We start from the raw sequence: 20,490 nt of genomic DNA, 5'->3' as shown, positions 1-20,490 counted from the left end.
CTCTGCTAAAGTTTCAGATTAATATAAATACTATAGTATAAAATAATACAAGTACATACGTATTATATTCATATATATTAGTAGCAGTATAAAATGGAACTGTTTTTACTTCAGAGTCTCATCGGAGCTTGTAATGTTTTGGCTCTTGACATGTTGCTCCTAGCATCTGCTATGATATAGATCCATTTGGCTTTTAATGATTCTCTCCCCCCCGACCCCCCCCCCCCCACCTCCCAAGCTGAGTCAAGAGTGTTTCATGTCTCAATTTAAACTAAAATAGTTAAATGCAATTTTTTTTTAAAAAAAACCAAAAATTAAATTGACTGTCAGCCAGGTCAACATGAGAAACTTTTTGACTTCTGCAGCTAACTCAGTCATTGTCACCTTAATTTTCCTGTTTGTTCATAATCTGGAAAAAAAAAAACAAGCTTTCCTGCTTTTTCAGATCCCAAACGATTTCTCAGTCTGGAATGAATTAGTCCAAACGAAGAAGATATTCTTTCTGCACTGGCATAAGCAGCTACAGGTCTGTCGCATCTTAGGTGGTGGTTCCGTTCCGTGGTTATTGCGTAAAGCGAAAACCGCGTATAGTCAAAACCCCAAGCCCTTTAAATCCCGCCCGCAGCTCCGGTGGTGGGGCCGGAGCTGCGGGCGGGATTTAAAGGGCTCAGCTGGGCTTCCCGCCACGGTGGGGAGCCCAGAGGAGCCCTTTAAATCCCTCCCGCAGCTTTGGCAGCCGGGCTGGGGCTGGCATTTAAAGGGCCCGAAGCTCCACGGTGGCTGGAGCCTTGAACCCTTTAGTTTGCCCCAGGGGCTGCCAGCCACCTCTGCAGCTGGGAGCCACCTGGGTGATTTAAAGGCCCTGGGACTCTCAGCCACAGCTGGTGCCCCAGGACCTTTAAATCTTGAGGCCACGCCTCTTCTACTTGAGGCCATGCCCCCTCTCGGACTCCAGGCCTTTCAGTGTAAAGCTGAAATCGCGCATGTTAAATGCGCGTAAGTTGCAGGAGACCTGTATTGCTGTTAAAAGTGAAATTTTCACTTCAACAGTCTGAATCCAAGTGCTTAAGTGACTTCCACCAGTTCGCTGGTGTCACTTTCTTTAAAACATCATCAGCAAACATATTTATTGAATGGTTCACCCTTAGCTCTGAAGTTTATTATAGTTGGCATTATGGAGGGATGATTGCTGGATGTCCATGTCCTAGCCAGTTCCTCTTTTTGAGGTTTGACCCAGGTACTGAACATTGAGAATATTTGCAAGAAAACGAGCTGGCGATATTGCTTGTCACATTCATTTTTTTAATGCTTGTAATTTAACTCTGTCACTACATAGTTCTCTTTTTAAGATCTCACTCAGTTCCTTCTAAGTTTCAACAGCGTCAGCAATAAGACAGCTATTTCCTTGCATTTTGTTCAAGTCTGCAGAAATAGGCTTCAGGGTACTCAGCATGTGTTCAACATTTCTCTTAAGCCCAATTTTGTGAACTTTGGCTGTGACAGTGCCAGCTGTTCTTTTTCACGATTTTGTTCACAAAAAGTCTTCAAATTAGGTCTGTTCTTGATCTAGTGCTCAAAACAGTCCACTACTGAATTCCGTCACACGTCTTATGGGAGAGGTAGCTTGGTTCCTCCCACTTTTTTCAGAGCAGCTGTTGCAAAGTGGTTGTTACGGAAGTATTTTGCAATTTCAACAACATTAGCGTTTATTTCTGGAACACTGAAGTCTTTGGCTAGAAGGTGCATCAAATGAGCACTGCAAGCGTAAATAATTTCTTATCTTGGATACATTTGCAGCATGATCTGTGACCAAGCTGCGTACTAGACATTTTGCATTTTTTTCAGTTTGTTATAGTTTTTACTGCTACTTCTTGTAAGTGTTCTTCTGTGTGTGCATTTCCTGCTGTATCAGTTCTTCCTGTAAGGAAGATTCCCTTCTTCTGTTGTCTCACAAGCACACACAACAGGATCATTGCGGACATTGCTCCACCCATCAAGACTCAGGTTAACAGTTTCACCCTCTAGACCTTTTGCACACTGCTCAGTTTCTCTTTCAGACATTTTATCCAGCAATTAGCCTGCGACATCTGCTCTGTTGGGTGGACTGTATTCTGGTCTTAATGACTGAAACATGTTAATGAAGTGTGGGTTCTCAATCATATGGAAAGGAGCGTTTGTTGCATAAACAGGGCAATTTTTTCATCAGTGACCTCTTTTTGTAATCTGCTGATTCTTATCACACACTTATTTATAGTTCCTGGATGATGGAGATTTTTTTTTTTTTTGCTACAGGTGATATATTGTGGGTATGTGACATCACATACGTGATGTGACTGAAACACTATCATTGGCAGATAACTCTGAAACTATAGAAAACGACGGTGATCTTGAAGGTGGACAGTCTTCAGAATCCTGTATGTTGAGGGTGGATTTTCCTAAACAAAATAAGTCAGTGCAGTTAGTTAACTATCATTACCATACTGCTCATTTAGTATTACTCATTGCATTCACTGACACTCAGTACTACTTTAAAGGTGAAATTGTAAAAGGGAGAGCTGTCTATTTCAGCTATTTTTTTATCATAACTGTATCTAAAATGATAGTACCATAGAGTAACAACTATATTTTTTGCTCAAACATGAGAATTCAAGAATAGTTTAGAAGGAAGACAGGCAGTCCTTAAGAAAGAAGTATGAAATAAAAAAGTTTACCAGCCTGAAGATCCTGCATGTTCAGGCATGTTCCTTTCATCATCTTCAACATAGCTTCCTCCTGAGAAGGAACACTTTTCATGATGATGTTTCATTCGAACAACCAGGCCTTGCATTTCTTTGTTGCACTGTTTGCATTTTGCACGCATGCCTCTCTTACCCACAGGTAGAGGAACTTTATTAAAATATTTCCAAACTGGGTCTCTCTTATGGCCTGCTGCCATTATAGGTTTTCCCTTCTAGTGAGAGAATGGTATGGGAGATCTCAAAACAACGAAGTCTGCACTCAGAGAGACCTCAAGACTTCTGGAATATGCTGCTGAAACAGTTTCACTTTTGTTTCTACTACCTGTCCCTCCCTTCTCACATTTATCTCCAGCCGCCTTCTCCTTGTCCAGATCTATTCTGCCCCAACGATCTTCTGTTCATTGAACATTTTGAAACTTTGCACTTCTAGAAAGAGGAATGGAATTGACTCCATGTACACAATTTTTCAGAGGGACAATAGGGTTAAGGTCTGTTATTTCTCACCTCTATATTTATTTATTTAAAAAACATGTTAAAAGCATGTTATCTCTGGAGACACACATTCACAGTTTGAGAACTGCAAAACGAGCCATCTTTGATAGTATCGTTTAGACAGGGGTAGGCAACCTATGGCACATGTGCCAAAGGTGGCATGTGAGCTGATTTTCAGTGGCACTCACACTGCCTGGGTCCTGGCCACCGGTCTGGGAGCTCTGCATTTTAATTCAATTTTAAATTAAGTTTCTTAAACATTTTAAAACCTTATTTACTTTACATACAACAATAGTTTAGTTATATATTATAGACTTATAGAAAGAGACCTTCTTAAAATGTTAAAATGTATTACTGGCACGCAAAACCTTAAATTAGAGTGGATAAATGAAGACTCAGCACACCACTGCTGAAAGATTGCCAACCCCTGTTCTAGACTGAGCACTGAGTCCCATTAGGTAGATGGATTATTTAGGTTAATCTTTCTGTGCAGAAGCCCCTGGAACCCCATAAGATTGGGTCGGTAATCTATGAACTATTGGAACTCATTAAGAAAAGTTTTGTAAAACATTACCTGAATATATTGTCTCATACTATAGAATTAGAATTTAAAATCCCTATTCCATGATGAGATACGTTATAGCTCAAAGATATATCTTAATTAAAATTTATCTTTAGATAAAATGCTTTTTAAGGAAAAAACTTATCAAAAAAATCATTTTTTTTTATCCACCCTGCAATTTTTATCACTAAAAGAATAAAACAAATCTGGCTTAAACCATGTTACAAATACTTTAACTCCTGTTATAATAGACATCTAATCTTTCTGTCCCTTGCTTAAATTTAAGTACAGTAACTCCTCACTTAACGTTATGTTCCTGAAAAATGTGAGTTTAAGTGAAACAATGTTAAGCGAATCCAATTTCCCCATACGAATTAATGTAAATAGCAGGGGCAGGAGGTTCAACCTTCAGCCCACCCACTCCACTCCTTCCCCCAAGCTCCCACCCTTGAACCGCCTCTTCTCCCCCCACCCAACTCCTCTCCCTTTACTTTGGTCGCTGCGTCCTGGCTCCTCCGCTCTTCCTCCCCTCCCTTAACGCCAAGCCAGCTGATTGCCGCGTAGGGGGTGGGGAAAGCGTGCTGAGTCCTTGCTCCTCCCCCCTCCTTTCTGCCTGGGGCAATCAGCTGGCTTGCCTCGTTCAGGAGGCAGGGAAGGGAGGAGGAGCTTGTGTGCTAAGTCCTCTCTGTTTTGCTGGGGCAGTCAGCTGGCTTGCAGCGTTTGAGAGGCAGGGGGAGCCTGCGTGCTGAGTCCTCGCTCCTCCCCTCTCCCTTCTGCCTCCAAAACCCTGCTAGCCAGCTGATTGCCACAGGCAGGAAGCGCAGGGAGGAGGAGGTTATAGGGAGACTGCCAGCTGTGGAGAAAGCAGGCAGCCAAACAGTGTAAGAGCGGAGCATTGCACAAGTTTAAATGAGTATGCTCCCTAATTGATCAGCAATGTAACAAGGAAACAACGTTAAGCGGGACGACTTTAAGTGAGGAGTTACTGTATTAAAACACTCTGCTCTGAAGTAATAAATCAAAACCCGTAAACAGTAGTATTTCATTGTGTTGAATAAAGAATACTACAAGGAAAAATTGAATTTGGAGTTCTATGGTAGTGTAAATCAGGCATGCAATTGTCCCTGTATTGTCACTGGAAGAGGCTGATGGCATCCAAAGTACCTTGGTATACTAGCTGGCACAATGTGTTTTGACAAATTAGAAAACATCCTCTTTGCAACTATTCTTCCTTTGATTTTCTTAATGATATCTGGATTTTTCTTCACTTTTGTGATGTATAGATAGCATCCAAGAATCCCACTCAAAAGTTTTCTGCGTGATATTTGTTACAAATAACTAGGTTCTAATTTCCCTCTTCTTCCTGGAAGACCTGGTGATATCACTGGAGCTGTAGCTCAGCCTTGAACCTTTCTTTTCTTCAAGGAGGGAGTTGAGTTGAGGACAGCATGGCTTCAGCCTCTGGGTGACCTGGTTGGTTATGTCTCAAAATATAAGCAAAGACCTTCAGCTAAAAGAGAGCAGTGGCGTGAGCAGAACAGTACAGTTCATCCTTTGTCCTTAGCACATCTTTGAAATTTAATAGATGCTAGCTTGAACACTAGTTACAATGGAACATCATTTTATCTGTTTTCATGTGTTTCTAGAATAACACAGTAAGCACCTAGAATTGTAGTTAACTTGTATGACTTACTCAGTTAACCATTTATTTGCTGGTTTAGAATATAAAAACACATTACTTCATGTAACACATGTCTGGGACAGGTGAAAGTAACTTAAGGGACTTACTGATACGCAGGGATGGGGCACTGAGCAAGGGGGGATGCACTCAACCGGAAGGGGTGGGACCTCAGGCAGAAGGGGCATGGCCTTTAAATCGCTGTAGGGTGACCAGACATCTCGATTTTTATCGGTACTGTCCCGCAATTGACTTGTTTGTCCCGCGTGGTTGGGATGCGAATTGTCCCGATATTTTGCCCTTCAGTGCACTGGCGGAGGGGGCTCATGCCCCTCCGCCCCATCCCCCCCCCGACTCCCTCCCCATTGGATCCCTCCCTGTCATAAACAGATAGTTAAGGGTTAATGTCTCTCTTACCTGTAAAGGGTTAACAAACAGGGACCCCAAACACCTGACCAGAGGACCAATCAGAAGACAAGATACTTTCAAATCTCATGGGAGGGAAGCCTTTGTTTGTGGGTTTTGGGTTTGGCTTTGTTCTCTCTGGGTCCTGGACGGGACTAGAGGTGCAACCAGGTTTCTGCCAATCTCCCTGCTACAGTCTCTTATTGATACAGAATTGTAAGTAAGAAAAGGCGGCCATAGTCTTTTAATTTGCTTTTTTTTCCATTTGCATATGTGTACTTGCTGGAAGTAGCTTAAATTGTGTTTCTGCTGGAGAAAGTTTCTTTCTATTGTTTATAGTTGAAAGACCCTGTAACTTTTTACCATCTAAAGTGCAGAGATAAACCTTTTACTTTTTTTTTCTTTCTTATTAAAAGTTTTGCTTTTAAGACCTGTTTAATTTTTTTTCTCCTAGTTAAGGTTCAAGGGAATTGTTGGGGAGAAGGGAAGGATAAATTTTCTCTTTGTGTTATATTCACGCAGCTTGTATTGCCTCTGGGTTAGGGGGAAGGTAACACTCCTCTCGGTGTGGTGATTCAAAAAGTTGAATCAGGCGATCTCCTAGTGTTCCCAGGGCGGGAAGGAGCTGGGAGGAAGAAGGGAGGGAATGGCTTATTTCCCTTTGTTGTGAGACTCAAGGAATCTGGGTCTTGGGGTCCCCTGGGAAGGTTTTGGGGGTACCAGAGGGTATCAGGCCCTAAAAAGTCCTGATTGGTGGCAGCCTATCAAATCTAAGCTGGTAATTAAGCTTAGGGGAATTCATGCTAGTACCCATATTTTGGACGCTAAGGTCCAGAATTGGGAATTATACTTGACAGTCCCCAAATCCCTGCCCTGGCCCCTCCTCTTCCCCAAGCACGCTGCATTCCTCCTCACCCCTCCCTCCCAGGCTTGCACTAATCAGCTGTATGGCGGCACAAGCGCTGGAGCAAGGGGGGAGAAGCAGGATGTGGCAGCCAGCTCAGGAGGTGGAGGCAGAGCGAAGGCAAGCTGGTGCGGGGGGTGGAGCATGGAGCTCTGCCCCCACAGTTTTTCCTATGCTCTTGTGGTTTTTTTCCCCCTCTTTGTTGCTCCACTGGAACACCTCGCCCCCCGCCACATCCCGATATTTCACGTCTCTCATCTGGTCACCCTAAATCACCAGGCCCTTTAAATCACTCTGGGGCACTGTTGACGATTTAAAGGGCCTGGGGCTCCAGCTGCGGTAGCAGCGGCCAGGAAATCCGGGCCCTTTAAATTACCACCAGAGCCCCTTGGTAGCAGTAGCTGCAGTGGTGTCTGGGAGCCCTGGGGTTTTGGTAGTAATTTAAAGGGCTAGGGGCTGCAGCCGCTGCTGGGAGCCCAGGGCCCTTTTAAATTGCCAGCCTGGGGAAGCTGCCCCTCTGCCAGTACGGTTGGGTGAATACCAGCTCTTGCAGTATGCTGTACCAGACCGTACAGGCTTACTTTCACCTCTGGTCTAGGATCATAAGGCGAAAAACTGTTGAATTGCGTTTGCTTACTCAGTCTGCTCTGACATAACTCATTGCTGTTGGTTGTTCAAGTCACACAGATTGTCGTAGTTTGTTTCCACTAGCAACAGCTGAACAAGACTTAATTCTTTTAAATTGACCTACAAGAAATGTATGAAGGCGAATGTGGGGGTGGAATAAAGTGGTATGTCAGCATGGTTTCCATTAATATGCGAAGAAGTTTGTGGCAAACCTTGTTCTGAGCCTCATGATCAAATAGCCAAGGACTTTTTTTGTCAACATTAGACCTCCTCCCCTGCTCTTCCTTTTTTCCACTTCCCCAATAAATTATCTTGAGTTGTGGGGGGATCAAGGCTTACTGTGCGGATTGAATTTACTTGGGCTTGTATCTAAGTGAATTATTAAACTGCAGGATCAGACCCTGGTGAATGTGTCCTGAATGAAGTTCGTTCTTTATTAGTATTCTGGTGTCACTTTTGCCAGTGCAGCCATTGAGGTGTGTCCTTAGTTGTCAGTTGGGCAGGGTCCACCTATGCAGACCCAGGACTTTCATGTTCAGTTCTTTTTTGTTCTTCTACAGGCAGATGCTCTTAATTGTTTCCTGCCTCTCACAGAAACAGCAGCTGGCACCTCAGTTTCCCCCTCCATCAGTCTTGAGTTATTCTGTGGAGCAGAGATTTCAAACTTTTTGCTGAGACACCTGCAGAGATTCATGTCCCATATGTTCCCTCCTCTTGTGAAGAAATACAGCAGGGCCAGGGTGCCTGATTCCCGTTGGGGTGGGGTACTCACCATGTGGTAGTTGAAGATGTCTTCTGCTCCCTACAGGGGTAGAACAGTCTCAGCTGCTGGGACCTGGCTCTCTGCCTGTCGTGCTGCCTGTCATGTTGCCCCTGCCCCCATGTAGGGGCAGCAAACAGGGGTGTGCTGAGGGACCAGGGTCAGCTGACTACTGGAAGGCTGCACCCTCAGAGTACTGGCCCCTTTCCTGCATGTGGCCCTGTCTGCTTCCCTTGCACAGGCTGCAGCTGAGGTTCTGTGTCCTGTCACCACACTGAAGGGCAGGGTCGAGAGGGGACTGTGTGCAGCAGGGATGTCAGTACTCAGTGTGTAGCCTTCAGTTCCACTGTCACAAGGTTCTCACCCTCCTCTGCTGAGAAGGGGGTACGTGTCGGTTGATGGTTGCTGCAGCTGGGGCACAGTGAGTGCGAGACAGGCAAGGAGTCTGGTCCTGGCAGCAAAGACCACCCACACAACTCCATCCATTTCCCCTGTCTGACAGAGCCCCTTCTTGACCTTGGCTCTTCAGTGCCGCTCTGTCAGGTCCTCATGCAACTGATAACTTCATCTTGCTACCTCCACTTGTCCCAAGAGGCCATGCCTTACGCTTGGAGAACCTCTGCTCTAGAGTAAGGAGAAAAGGATGGAAAAAGAAAAGGGAGAAAGGGACAATGAATTTAGCTCTGCTTTCTGGCTATATTGTGTCCAGTTCTGATGACAATAATTCCAGAATGATATTGGTAAATTGGAAAAGGTTCAGAGAAGAGCCGCAAGTATGCTTAAAGGACTGGAAAATATGCTTGATAGTAATAAACAGATTAAGCTATTTGAGTCTTGCTTAACACAGAGAGAGTGTCCAGATCACAGTTAGAGTACGCATATGGGAAACAGAAATTTGACAATGAGCTCTTCAGAATAGCAGACAGAGGTCTAAGAAGTTCCAGTGGTTGGAAGTGGAGGGTAGACCTATCCAGACTGGAAATAAGGTGCACATTTTTCACAGTGGTAATAAAGTCCTTTTCCCTTTTTATTCTCTTTAAGGGAGACCAGTAAAGGAGAAAAAGCTTCTAGATATGCTCCATCCAGTTTGCATACTCCTTGGCTGGTTTCCCATGCCACGTCAAGCTCTGATCACCTATCATATACCTTCTAGACTGGGGTTGGTAACCTTTCAGAAGTGGTGTGCCGAGTCTTCATTTATTCACTCTATTTTAAGGTTTTGCATGCCAGTAATACATTTTAATCTTTTTAAAAGGGTTCTTTCTATAAGTCTATAATATATAACTAAATTATTGTTGTATGTAAAGTAAAAGAGTTTTTAAATGTTTAAGAAGCTTCATTTAAAATTAAATTAAAATGCAGAGCCAACCGGACCAGTGGCCAGGACCCAGGCAGTGTGAGTGCCACTGAAAATCAGCTCATGTGCTGCCTTTAGCACACATGCCATAGGTTGCCTACCCCTGTTCTAGACCAAGACAAATATCTGTGGACATGCACTGTAGACTTACCACCTAGTTCTCTATCCCAACGATCTTTTAAAAAGGCCTAGTTAGTAGATCCAGGTGGAATGGGCTTGGAGTAATTATTTGTAGTAGACCTAGGGATGCTGGTTCTAGGGAAACAGATTTCGCCTGGGGTCACTCGCTTTTTCTTCATCTCAAGACTGTGCCCATTATTTCAGTCTGGCTCCCATTCCTGGCTGACACATTGCTAGGCAGACCTAGGGCTTGTATTTAGTAGCCTGGTGTTGCAGTGTAATTGTCTAACCTGTCTGGTGATGTGGCTGCACCACTTCAGATCACTAGGATATCTTATGGTGTGGTACCTAGATGAAATGATTAATGTCTGATCCTTCTGCTTTGGAAATTCATCTGGGAAACAACCAGGGGGAGGAACAAGAGGAAGACTGGCTGCAAAAATTCTGCTGATACCTGCCTAAAAGCTGAAAAGGCTCTGCCCTAGTTTTGCCAGGTCATGGGAAATAGCTGATGGGGTTATAAGATCTTTCACTTTTTAGAAAGTGTGTAAATTCTAATTTAGAAACATTCACTGTCCTGTTTGAATCTTTTACCTTTCTACTGTGCTCCAAGACTTACGTTTTAACTGAAACAGCAGTGGAAAAGTTGAATTTTAAACATACCTTCAGTCATCAAACTACTACAAAACCCAAAAAAGTAGTCTACAGGCGAGTCACACCTGAACTTGCTGTGTGTAGCAATACTGTCAGTTAATGGATCTTTGGTAACGTTTTACCTTATTGAAGCATAGACTCATTCTAAAATGTTAACTTCACACTTGAATTTATGAACTGCTTTTCTACAAAAAACAAATTCAGAAAAAAATGTGTTAAAACCTATACCACATACCATGTGGGCTTGAGTCCGTGCTTGATGGCTGTCACAACAGGGATCAGCTATATGCTGCTTTCATACACCAACTTTAGCCTTAGAAGCTTACCTATATGTTTTACACTACAAATAATTGATTTTTTTTGTAAATATCTAAATTAAAATATGCTCTAACATACTAAGTGTTTTGTCACAGATTACACACAAGGAACTGGGGATTTAGTAGTACAAGGGAAGAGGAAGTGTGTGTGTGTGAGAGAGAGAGAGAGAGAGAACTCTTAAGTATAAAAATGTATAAGCAGGGCTGGAGGAAGGAAAGATCAAGGCACAGTGAGCGTTACCTGTTTAATTTGTATGAAGTCTTAAGAATACAGGACAATGCCTAAAACCACCCTTACATTCAACTCTTACTCAGTTGGTCAGTGATCAACAGCTGCCACCATCTGTAGTTTAAGCATGAATAAGGTCCATGAATTTACTTGTTGTCAAGACCTGTTCGGTGGATTTAGCTGGCTCTGTTAGTATGTTTGTCTGGTAGGAGATTCTGTTCATAAGAGCCATTGCTGGGGTTCTAGTACCTTGCTCTGAAGCATGAGACCGCAGACTAGATGGACCATTGGTCATGTCTGGTAATTCTACATGTAAAAGGTATTAATTAAATTATTCGGCAATTACTTTCACCTTACCATGTGAATTTGCTCTCTTTATCTATCTGTAAGAAAAATTAAGGAGTTTTTACAAATTAATATCATAGTTTTCATCTTATTTATTTTAAAAAGCAAAGCATTGTTGAACTGCTGGTCCAAATATATTTATTTATTCTTACTTTAATATAGATAGCCAGTTATGGTTAATTTAAAAATATTCTTTGTATTGTTACTTGAATCTGGATTTCAATAAACAAATATGAAAAAAAGTTAAACAAATCATACGCGCTTATCAGCACTTAATGGAAAATAGGTATCATTAATTCACATGGTTTTTCTAATAAAGTCAGTGTGATTTCAGGCACTGCATTTCTTCAGCCAGTTTTTCCTAGTTGGGAGAGTAGGATGATATTCCCGTTGGTAAGGAGTCATCAAGATGGGCATCTGTAAGCTGAGATCTGTATTTTGATTTTATGATGTTCATTGCTGAAGACAAAACTTTGCATAGATAAGTGGAACAAAATAAGATTTAATTTTGTATGGTACATATTTTTAAGACAAGAAACGTTTTTCAGTCAACCAGATTCCAAACGCTTTCACCTTTGCAGAGGATTTTAGAACAATGTCATTTTGAAGGTCCAAAATCTCCAGTTCCACATCTTCTGTTCTTTCTTGCAATTGATGTAACCATTTCTGTTACCTCTATTTGGCAAGTAAAAGAATTCACAAGAAAGGCAACTACAGGCTCAGTGATGGTGAACTGTTGAAATGTCTCTTCACATTGTTCCAGAAGTGTTTGAATGTGGATAACAAATGGTGATGGATTAGAATCACTGTCACATGCCATTGTCTTCATATTTAAGAAATGTATGAGAGACTTTATCTCCATATGTGACAGCCACAAGATCAGTTTTGCTTTGAATGAGCCACATGTTTCTTTTCCCTGGAGCTCAAGATTTAAAATGTTCAATTTGTCAGTGATGTTGGCAAGAAAAGCCAAGTCCATTAACCAGCTGGAGTCTTCTAGTTGCTTGAAGTTCTGATCTGTGGACTTCAGAAATTCTTTGATCTCTTCAATTAGGCTTAAAAATCATTCAAGAACTTTATCTTTGCTCAGCAATTATATTTCTGTGTGCAAGATAAGATCAGATTGTTTAGCATCAAAATTTTCCAACAGGGCAGTAAAAAGTCGGTGTTGCGAAGGTTTTACTCGAATAGTTAATTATTTTAATAATGACGTTCATGACATGTTGAAAAGAGAGAACTTTGATGCACAAACCTTCTTGGTGGATAATGCAATAAGACAAATTTCAGAAAGGATTCATTCTTCTTGCAGAGTGCAATGAATCCATTGGCACTGCCCATCATTGCTGGTGCCTATCAGTGGTGATCGCAGACAGCTTGTGTAGTGGCATACTAATTGATATTGTGTATGATTTGAATAAATTAGATGTCCTTACCCTTTGCCCTTTCATAGGAAATACTTTTAGTAACTCTTCTTTTACGGTGAAGTCACTAAATACCATCCTTACCATAACTACCAACTGCGCTGTATCCTATGTATGTTGATTCATCGAACTGCAGTGAAAACCAGTCACACATTTCCAAGTCATCCTTGTCTGAGTTTGCACGTCGCTTGAAATTGCATATATCCTCCTCGTAACTGTTGTCTGATAACTGCAAGTCTTGTATTGCCGACAAAATCTCACTCTTGTTAGAAAATCCTTGAAACAGGCAATCAGCACCAGTCAAAAATGCTTCTTTCAACAATTCACCATCTTGAAAAGGTTTTTTCTTTGCGAGCAGGTGAGCAATTTTAAAGGAAGCAATAGTAGCACTTTTAGACTTTACCACTTGTCTAGTGAAAACGGATTGCTGGGCAGATAGGTTTGATTTGAGTTGATTGATTTTCTTCTTTCTCAACTCAGATTTAAGTGGATGGCTAATGTCAAAAGACCCATGATTAGTTTGGAAATGGCATTCGACATTGTTTTTTCGGCACTGCAACAGTACCGCCGCACAATAAACAAACACATTTCCCTTTATTTTCAATACAACAATAGGATTCGTCCCACTCTGCATTGAAATAATACGTACGTTGTCTTTTATTTTGAACCACGCATTTTGGGCCAAAATGTTAAAAAAAAATAAATAAATCGCAAAGCACAAGAAAACAGCAGTATCAGTGCAGTGGAAGAATACTCACGTACGGGGCCGGCTCCAGGCACCAGCGCAGCAAGCACATGCCTGGGGTGGTGCGTGCTATGGGGCGGCATTCCGTCCATTCTTGGGGCGGCAGAGTCCGAGTGGGTGTGGTGTTTTTTGGCAGTTCTGGGCAGCGTGGAGAGAAGCCACGGCCCCGTGCCTGCCGGGGACAGAGAACATTGGCGCCTGCAGCCCCGGAATTCTCTGTCCCCAGCAGACATAGGGCCATGGCTTCTCTCCCCTTCTGGGCACTAGGCGGATGCTCACCACGTTGGGGGACCACTGTTCTAGGATAAGGCCAAGAATAAGAGCTGTTACCAGCAATGGGATCTCTATCCTATAATAAATTCAGGAAACTTTTCCTTCATTCTTTCAGGGGATACCTTATATCCAAGTGCAGAGTTGCACAAGCAATATCCATTCAGCTGATTCTTTTGAGACTTCCTACAGAAAAGTAAAGTTGAACTCCTGAACAAATTTGTTTTCTGCTGAGTATGTGAAGTTCTAAAGCATCTTTTAAAAAAAAAAAAATCCTTTTGTCAAGGTGAGTAGAACTGGTAGACAGGAAAGCAGGTATCTCATCACAGAATATACCACTTCCAATTAAAGCACATTCCAGATTTATCTGACTCGTGGGCAGAAAAGCTGAGCATCTTGTGAAGAAATATGTAGGGAATTGCTATTCATTTACCATGCACTGCAAAGTAGGTGTCATTTTTATCAGCAGACGCCTTGTCTTTGTCTGTAGAGTTCTGCAAACAGCTGTTCTGTCTTGCAACTTTCATCTTTAATTTTTCTATAATCATTAATTCCCAATAATAATTTTTAGACTTTAAGTAGGAGAATAGGACAACTTTTGTTCCTTACCTGTATATTGAGCATTGCCAGCTCCCAAGTATTCAAAAACCAAGTCTGGCTCCAAAAATCACTCACTCATGCCCGTCACCCCAATCAGGGTATGGGCCGCCAACAACAGATCTCCAGAGTCCTCTATCCTGGACCATTTGTTCTAACTGGTTCCAGGTATAGCCCATTTTTTTGCTATCAGCCTAAAGGTCATGTCGCCAGGTGTTTCTTGGGCAGCCTCTTTTCCGCTTGCCTTGGGGGTTCCACCGCAGTACCTGTCTGGTGATGTTAGTTGAGTGCTTGCGTAGTGTATGTCCTATCCAACCCTACCTTCTCCTTCTGATTTCTTCCTCTGCTGGGTGTTGACAGGTCCTTTCCAAGAGGTGGATGTTACTGATGGTGTCTGGCCAGCAGATCTGGAGAATCCTTCTGAGGCAGCTATTTATGAAGGTCTGGATCTTCCTGATGGTTGTTTTGGTTGTCCTCCAGGTTTCAGCTCCATACAGTAGGACTGATTTCACATTGGAGTTGAACAGTCGAATTTTTATTGCCAAAGACAGCTCTCTAAAGCTCCAGATGTTCTTGAGCTGTAAGAAGGCTGCTCTTGCCTTACCAATCCTTACTTGGATGTCTGCGTCTGTGCCACCCTGCTGGTCGATGATACTACCTAGGTAGGTGAAGGACTGCACTTTTTCCAGGGGGCTTCCATTCAGTGTGACTGGGTCATTGCTAGTGGAGTTAATCCTAAGGATCTTGGTCTTGTCCTTGTGAATGTTGAGACCAACCTGTGATGACGTGGCTGCCACTACGTTGATCTTCTCTTGCAGCTGCTGTTTACTGTGCGAAAGGAGTGCAAGGTCGTCAGCAAAGTCCTGGTCATCAAACTGGGTCCACAACATCCACTGGATTCCATTCCTACACTCGTAGGTGGATATCTTCATAATCCAATCAATGACGAGAAGAAAGAGAAGTGGTGACAACAAGCATCCTTGCCTGACTCCAGTTTGCACCTGGAAGCTGTTAGTAAGCTGCCCTCCATGGATCACTCTACAGTATATACCGTCATATGAGTTCTTGATCAAGTTAACCACCTTTGCTGGGATGCCGTAGTGCCGAAGGAGCTTCCAAAGGGTCTCTCGATCCACGCTATCGAACGCTTTCTCATAGTCAACAAAATTGATGTACAACGAGGAGTTCCACTCTATAGACTGCTTGACTATGATGCGAAGCGTTGCTATCTGGTCCATGCATGATCTGTTCTGCCGGAAACCTTCCTGTTCATCTCGTAGCTGTGGATCGACGGCCTCCTTCATTGTCTCTAAGAGGACTCGATTGAAGACCTTCCCTGGCACCAACAGGAGTGTGACTGGCACAATTGCTAAGGTCTCCTTTCTTGAGGATTTTAATGAGAGATCCCTCTTTCCAGTCTACCGGAATCACTTCTTCTTCCCATATCTTCTCAAAGAGGGGGTACAGCATTTCCACTGAAGCATCCAGGTCTGCTTTCAGGGCCTCTGCTGGGATGTCATCAGGTCCAGCCGCCTTCGTATTCTTCTTCATGATGATGGCTTTTCTGATCTTGTCTCTGGTTGGTTTATCGCAATTAATTGGGAGGTCCTCGTTAGCTGAGTTGATATCTGGTGGATTTGGTGGTGCTGGTCTGTTCAGGAGTTCCTCAAAGTGCTCTGCCCATCTGTTCATCTGTTGTTCTATTCCTGTTATAGACTTTCCCTGCTTGTCTTTAATGGGACATTCTGGCTTGCTGATCTTTCCAGACAGTCGCTTGGTAGTATCATACAGCTGTTTCATATTACCACTGTATGCTGCCTGCTCCGCTTCTGCTGCCAGTTCATCCACATACTCTCTCTTGTCCTTCCTGATATTCCTCTTCACTGCTCTGTGGGCTTCAGCATACTCTTTTTGAGTATGCTCTTTGCTGCTCTAGTCCTGCTGTTGTTGACTGCTGTCTTCTATCTTGATCAAGGTCTCTGCTGTGATCCACTTTCTGCTGGTGTTTCTTAATTCCAAGCACTTCCTGGCATACTGACCTAAGTGTCTCTCACTTTCTGCCATCTGTTTAGTACACTGTCTTCCTCTTCCTCAGACCGATCCTGTAATACTGAGAACTTATTCTTCAGCCTCAGTCCAAAATCTTCCTTGATCTTATGGTCCTTCAGAAGGCTGACGTTGTACTTCACTCTTCTATCTGACGTGTCTATCCAGTTCTTTTTCAGCTTCAGCTTCAATCTGGCCACCAGTAAATGATGGTCGGACGCCGCGTCTGCTCCTCTTCTAACTCTAACGTCCTGCAAGGATCTTCTAAACTTCTTGCTAATGCAGACATGATCGATCTGATTTTCTGTCGTGCCTGCTGGTGATACCCAGGTACTCTTGAGGATCCGCTTGTGAGGAAAGATGCTACCTCCTATGACCAGGTTGTTAAGTGCACACAAATCCACGAATCTCTCTCGATTCTCACTCATGTCTCCCAGAGCGTGGGTCCCCATGACTTGTTCGTATCCTGTGTTGTCAAGTCCAATTTTGGCATTAAAGTCTCCCATAAGGATGATGATGTCTTTATCTGGGAGAATCTCTAAAATTTTCTGGAGTCTGTTGTAAAAATAATCTTTGTCCTCCTCTTCGCTGTCATTAATTGGAGCATAGCACTGAACAACGTTCATCTTCATCCTCTTCATTTTAGTTCTGAAGGATGCTGTGATGATCCTAGGACCATGTGCCTCCCAACCAATCAGTGCTCTCTGTGTCTGCTTGGACAACATGAAGCCTACTCTGTGTGGGGTGCGTCGCTCTCTTCATGTCCTGAATACAGCAACAACTCTCCTGTCAACAGTTGTCTTTGCCCTGCTTGCGTCCATCTTGTCTCGCTAATGCCTAATAGGGTCAGGTTGTTGCTCCTCATCTCTGCTGCAACCTGTGCCGTCTTTCCTGACTCGTACATGGTCCTCACGTTCCATGTGCCTATGGTAGTCCTCCTGATTGCAAGAAGGTAATCGGCTTAGTGGCTTCCTCACGGCTTTTACCACCCAGCATCATGCATCTTCGAATTGAAGACCCTTCTTTCTCGTAAAAGTCTCTGTCTCTATTTTTGGCGTTTCTGTAGCAAGTTGACTTTTTTTACAGGGTGGAGTTGCTAGCCCCACGCCCAACCCTCCTCCTTTATCCTGACTTGGGACAGGCAGATGGCCCCAAAGGACCTCTCTGGTGGAGTTTCCAAAAATCAGGACAGTTTATATTCGGTTTTCTTTATTTGCCCTCTGGTTTTGAAGCATTGAGTTCATTTTCAAGCTTTTCTTGGCAACTGTGACTAGAAACCTTGTTTAATAAAAGCTGACATTTATGAGTGTGTAAGCTGGAGTTTAAGCACCTAATATGATCAGACTTGTGATAAAATTGCAAGAGTTAATACTAATTCATAGATTTTTTTTTTTTTTAAAGTCAGAAAGGACTAGTCAATCATCTAGTGCAGCGGTGGGCAACCTGCGGCCCATCAGGGTAATAAGATTGCTGGCTGCGAGACATTTTGCTGACATTGACTTTCTGCAGACACGGCCCCCCGCAGGTCCCAGTGGCCACAGTTTGCCATTCCCAGCCAAAGGGAGGTGTGGGAAGCAGCGGGCCACAGGGACATACTGGCCGCAGCTTCCTGCAGCTCCCATTGACCGAGAACGGAGAACCATGGCCACTGTGAGCTGCGGGGAGCTGTGCCTGCAGACAGTCAATGTCAGCAAAATGTTTCACAGCCAGCAATCATATTACCCTGATAGCCCGTAGGTTGCCCACCACTGAGCTAATGTAATCTCCAGTAGAAGTTCTTCCTTTGAGACCCAATAACTTTTGTTTGATTAAAGCATATCTTCCAGAAAGCATCCACTCTTGGACTTGAAGACTCCAGGAGATGGCGAATCCACCCCTTCTGTTGGCAGTTTGTGCCAATGGTTAATCACCCTCACTGTTAAATTCAATTATAAATAAGAAATTGTTGTCTGGCTGTTTTACAGATATTGGTTCTTCTTCCTTTCTCCACTGTGCTAAAGCCCTTTAGTACCTGGAATTTTCTTGCTATGAAGATACTTAGATACTATAATCAAGTCACCTCTCAATCTTTTTGATACACTTTAAGAGCTCAATATATTTTTAGTTTCTCTCACTGCAAGGCATCTTTTCAAGCCTGAGTCATTTGTCTCTTGTGTACCCTCTCCTGCTCTTTTACTTTTTCAAATGCATGCAGTTCCAGTATCCACAGAATTCCAGTACTGGTCTCATCAGTCTCATGTATATGGATAAAATCCACCCTTTTACTTCTTCCCTGTTTATTTATCCAAGGGTCTCATTAGCCCTTTTTACTACAGTGTCGTCCTGGATTGTTTACCACTGTGACCTCTAAATCCTTTCAAGTTACTGCTTTTCAGGATACAGTCTCCCATTATGTTAGTATGGCCTGCATTCTTTGGTTCTAGATCAGGCCTGCACAACTCGTAAAGCGGCGAGGGCCACATTACTCCAAAGAAAAGAGCTGAGGGCCAAACCCCTCCAGTCCAGCACCACCCAGGCCTGCAGAAACAAACCCTCCTTTCCCAATGCCGCCCCACCAGAATAGCTGTGGGCCAAAAAGGAAGGTTAGGGGTGGGGAGGTGATACTTGATTTTAAATCAGCCAGGGGCTCCCAGCTGAAGAGCTGACTGGGAGCCCTCAGGGTCAAATTAAAGGGCCCAGGGCTCCGGCGGCTGTGGGAACCCGGAGCTTTGTGGGGCTGGGGCAGGGATTTAAAGGGCCCAGAGTTCCTGCTGCTGAGTGGAGCCCGAAGCCTTTAAATCCCAGCCCCAGCGCATCCGCTGGAGCTGCGGACGGGATTCAAAGGGCTCTGGGCTGCCCGTGGCGGCGGGAAGCCCTGAGCCCTTTAAATCTCAGCCTCTGCCGAGAATCTCTGCGGGCAGCCCAGAGCCTTTGAATCCCGTCCACAGCTGGCAGGGCCGGCTTTAGGAAGTGCGGGGCCCAATTTGAACATTTTCGGCGGGCTCCGGCAAGGATGACTGGAAAAAAAAACATGGAAAAAAAAAGCCTTTTTTTTCTTAGCAACTGGTTCCCTATAAAAAGTTATGCTACAGTATGTATTTTTTGTACCAGTAGGGTTACCATACATCCGTATTTTCCTCCTGGATGGCGGTTTAAGATCCAAAAAGCCTGACATGTCCGGGAAAGTACAGATGTATGTTAACCCTACCTAAAGTTCTTTTTTAAAAAGATGTGTCTGAACTAGAAATGAGCTCCGCCACTCCCTGAGGGTGTGCTAGGGTGCACTTGTGGGTCCCAGCTGCTCCCTGCCCACCTCATTGAAGCAGGTGTGCAGGGTTACTTCCCTGGGAACTACAGGGCACCAGTGGACATGAGGCTGGCTAGAGGTGAGGGGGAGGTGGCTGGAGGTAGGGTCTGGATGCAGGCTGGGCAAGGGGTGTGGGGCAGGCTAGAGATGGCGTGTGGGATGGGCTGGCTGGCTTCAGGCAGGGCCACAGAGGGGATGCGGCATGGGTTGGCAGGGCTGGAGACAAAGGCTTCAGGCAGGAGGGTGCGGCAGGGGTTGGCTGGAGACAGGGAAGGGGGTGCAGGGCTGGCTGGAGATGGGTTGGTGCAGGGCTGAAGGCAAGGCAAGGAGTGAGGGGCTGGCTGGAGACGGGCTGGCTGCAGACAGGAACTGGTGCAGGCAGGGCAGAAGGTGCGGCAGGGATTGGCTGCAGGCAACTGGTGCAGGTACAGGGGGTACAGCTCATCCTGTATGGTGAGTGCCCCCTCCTCCTTTCTCTCCTACCAGGGTAGCAATAGCAGCCCGTGGCTCAGGAGCTATTTAAAGGACCTGGGGCTCCCCTGCTTCCACTGCCCCAGCCCTGTAAATAGCTGCAGTAGGCCTGGGGAAGTGCTGGGGCTTCGGGGGCTATTTAAATGACTAGGGCAGCAAAGGCATCTGGAGACCGCCCCCCCCTGCTACCCCAGGGCTCTGGGGGCTATTTAAAGAGCCCGCGGCTCCCCTGCTTCTACCGCCCCAGCCCTGTAAATAGCCAAGGGAGCCCTGGGGAAGCGGTGTAGCTTCAGCGGCTATTTAAGGACCGGGGCGGCAGAGGCAGCTGGAGTCCCAGCTCTTTAAATAGCCCCCAGAGCCCCCCGCTATCCCAGGGCTCTGGGGGTATTTAAAGGGCCCAGGGCTCCCCTTCTATTGCCCCAGCTCTTTAAATAGCCACGGGAACCCTGGGGAAGTGGTGGGGCTC

The 20,490-nt window shown here is 44.4% G+C and overlaps 1 protein-coding gene and 1 long non-coding RNA gene across 6 annotated transcripts in view; one reads left to right on the top strand and one right to left on the bottom strand.

Moving 5' to 3' along the window:
- CSNK1G1 (casein kinase 1 gamma 1) overlaps nucleotides 1–20,490 on the top strand; it is a 292,459-nt gene that overhangs the window by 46,876 nt on the left and 225,093 nt on the right. The window lies entirely within an intron of this gene.
- On the bottom strand, nucleotides 1,282–4,253 carry LOC127058054 (uncharacterized). The gene is made up of 2 exons (XR_007776270.1): nucleotides 2,712–4,253; nucleotides 1,282–2,435 (listed from the first exon to the last, which is right to left on the bottom strand). It is a non-coding gene; the product is annotated as an uncharacterized LOC127058054 (long non-coding RNA).

This window comes from Gopherus flavomarginatus, chromosome 9 (genome assembly GCF_025201925.1).
Source record: "Gopherus flavomarginatus isolate rGopFla2 chromosome 9, rGopFla2.mat.asm, whole genome shotgun sequence".
Classification (NCBI taxonomy): domain Eukaryota; kingdom Metazoa; phylum Chordata; order Testudines; family Testudinidae; genus Gopherus; species Gopherus flavomarginatus.
Note: the sequence above shows the minus strand (reverse complement) of the source record. Positions and strands in the feature narration are given on the sequence as shown.